This window comes from Vombatus ursinus, unplaced genomic scaffold, assembly GCF_900497805.2.
Source record: "Vombatus ursinus unplaced genomic scaffold, bare-nosed wombat genome assembly UNPS02003292.1, whole genome shotgun sequence".
NCBI lineage: Eukaryota > Metazoa > Chordata > Mammalia > Diprotodontia > Vombatidae > Vombatus > Vombatus ursinus.
In genome coordinates this window covers 12,268,399-12,271,594 of record NW_020943070.1, presented here as the reverse complement: position 1 = coordinate 12,271,594, position 3,196 = coordinate 12,268,399, and the positions used below count along the sequence as shown (strand labels likewise).

At 39.6% G+C, this 3,196-nt stretch overlaps 1 pseudogene; it reads left to right on the top strand.

Annotated features, from left to right (window-relative positions):
- The first annotated feature begins 293 nt into the window (after window positions 1-293).
- On the top strand, window positions 294-969 carry LOC114050392 (annotated as a pseudogene).
- Window positions 970-3,196: the final 2,227 nt, after the last annotated feature.

Below are 3,196 nucleotides of genomic sequence, written 5' to 3'. Positions count from 1 at the left end.
ATTGAGCAATCTTGTGGACGTGGTGAATCCCAGTATCAACTTGCCTAGAGTGATTTACATACACACAACATGAAGTGTTTAGTAGCATACATACTCCTCCTTCAACAGCTAGTAGCTTCGTGTTTGAAATACATCAGTCCTTAACCGGAAGCTCCAGCTCCGCTCTTGGGCCCCGAGCCCCTCCGTTCTCTGGGCTCCGCTCACCCCTTGGATCACCAGCGTGGGGCGGAGGAGATGTCTCGAGTCCTTCAGTCTGGGGGCGGCGAGGCCTGAGTTCTGGAGCCTCCGCCACGGGACCCGCCACGCCAGCGCTGACCGAGGAGGACATGGCCGAAGCAAAGAAAGATGCTTTAGAAAATCTGAGGGTGTATTTATGTGAAAAAAATCATAGCTGAGAGACATGTTGATCACCTACGTGCAAAGAAAACACTCACTAGAGAGGACGCTGAAGAAATTGAAAAAAGAGCTGGTAAGCTGTTGGACTACTTACAGGAAATCCCTAAGCACTTGACACTCTGGTTGAATCTATTCGACGAGAGAAAACACAGAGCTTCCCGAGAGAGAAGATCACAGATGAAGCGCTAAAGCTAAAGATGGTCAAACTTGAGCACCCGAAAGGACTGCACCATAGCTATATGCCTCTTCCACCTGGAGCAACAAATGGTCTGTCTAGATTTGATTCTAATGAGTGCAATTTCTCTGACAAATTGAAAGACGGAGATGCCACTGTTGTCTACCAAACAACAGGAGAGTGCAGCAGAACCTCCTTTTATTCCAACAATACTTCACTGAATTTACCTCTTGTAGATGTAGGCAGAACCGATAATAGTGTCTTCTCCTCAATTTCCCTTCCTGGACCTGGAGACCCTTAGGGAACCTCCTCTCCCACTAGAACGACAGTCAGAAGAAGAAGGAAACTCTACTGATATGATTCTTCCCTTAAGATCACTTTCTTTTTGCCAACAATGACAGCTTACCACTTCTTTTAAAAGTTACTTCAGAAATATTTTAAAGGCTTATAAAACTTTAAGAAAACAGTTACCGTAAATGCCTACTAACAACTTATTGTAGTATTTTTAATATAGTTTTGTCATGCTATATAAATGGAGTATTAATGCATTTTTAGGGAATTAAATATAAAGCACATTTTGATTATGTATACTATTGTTTACTTGTCTTCCTTTTTCATTGTAAGAGTTTTAGTTTGCTGTTTTTTGTTTCTGTTTTTTAATATTATTTCAATTGGATTTTTGCAGCTGGGGACAATTTCTTCATAATGTGACCAATTGGGTTGGATTTGCTGTACTAAGACAATGTTTATCTTAGGATGTGTGCTGTAAGTGGTCAGGCCCTACCTAGTAGTTCTCACCAACTTTTTAGACTTCTCTCAGTAGAATTTTCAGAGTATAGAAGTTGGCTCTTCCATAACTGAATGTGTTGCTGGCTGGTGAAGCTCCTGTTAACCAGCATCAACATAGGTCTTGCCCAAAGGGCAGCATGGGAAAGGACATGGTCCTTCCTTAATGTATATAATGCCTCTACCTTCTGATCTGATCTAATGTGCCAATATCTCAATTTGATCAGATATGCTCATCATCAGTGACTTTAATGCCTTCCTCAAGACATTCACATGATAAGAAAAAACTATGTTGTAGCGTACCAATCATTAATTTTTCATGGAAGCATTCTATGTTTTGAGTTTTTAAACTTTCAGTCACTCCAGGTTGTTGTCTGGAGTGTAGATAAAATCTTAGAACAAATTATTTTCTTACAGAAATTCAGTTTTATTGAACATTGCTTGAAATAAGTGGGGCATTTGCTGACAATCTTGTCACGTGGTCTTGTCATTTATTGTAATGGAATGTCATCTCCATTACTCATTTATGTCACAATTTATCTTGTGTAATTAAATCTGTTATTCTTTACTTCTCAATTCCAGACATAAGACTTTTCTTAACCATGTTGAGTTTACAGTAAACAAGTGGTAGAAATACATCAATCCTTGGATTCACCAAGTCCAGAGTGTATGTTCCATAATTAACGTAGGAACTAAGACAAGTATAGGACAGCATAATTCTTTGATAGTCTGAGGGTTGGGCTGTTTCATACACAAAGATAGGGGTAGTATGATGTCCACACAAAAAAGTATATCCTTTAGGGGCACAAACCGAATAATGTGAATGAAGGCTGTTCTTTAGCATAGAGACCACATGCTGAGACCAAGCAGTACTATAGCTACTTTGGGATATATAATAAGGGTGAAGGGGTGTTTTCAACAGATGATTTAAAGTCTTCTAAGAGGGAAGAGGTTTAGATGGCTTTGGTATATAAGAAACATTGTTATGACTTTCTCCTTGATACAAAAGAGTAACATTGGGAAACCTATAGGAGCAATTATTAGGTAGATACATACAAACACTCATCTTGTTAAAGGCTACTCTATTAGTAGTAAAATAGTTACATGCAATATGAGGGACACTTTTTGGGAAAGCAGTAAGATTATCAAAAGTAACACACGTATAAGTAAAGGGACCTACCATTGCTTGCACATCTATACTTATAGGTACAGGATGATAATGCTTACTAAGATTATGTGTAATATTGTAACAAGAAGCTCCAGAAAGAAAATAAGGGGTATCTATGATAGCATCCCATATGAGTTCCACTAATAATGGCAAGGTAGCACACATGAAGCTGTAATACATAAGGGAAACAGTGTTATTGGTGCCTTGTGCAATAATTTCGGCAGCCTGTCACTAGGGTGTCATTTTACCCAAAGTTCATGAGGAACAAAATGTAACGTGAGAGTATGCTTGTTTTAGATGACAAAATACATAACAATTGAAGAATAATAAAACAATAAAGAATAATAATATCATATAAAGGTTGAAGAGAGACATGATCCTAGGGCTGGGGTGTGAGCACCAGTACCCCATCATTCCCCCCTTAAATAAATGGGACCCAAAATCTTTTAGGGTAAGAGATGTAGGTCTTGGCTTCTGAAACTGCTTCCTGCCTAGAATGGATGGAGAGCTGTCCCTGCCTCTTGAGGTCCTGTTCATGTGGTTGGTTCTTCAGCCAGTGTTCAGAACTTAGCTGACTTTAAGTCCAGAGCGTGATGGGTCATGGTCTCAGACAGAGGGTGATGTCCAGCCTGAGTGGTCATTTGCAAGTGGAAGGCACTGAGCCTAGAGGA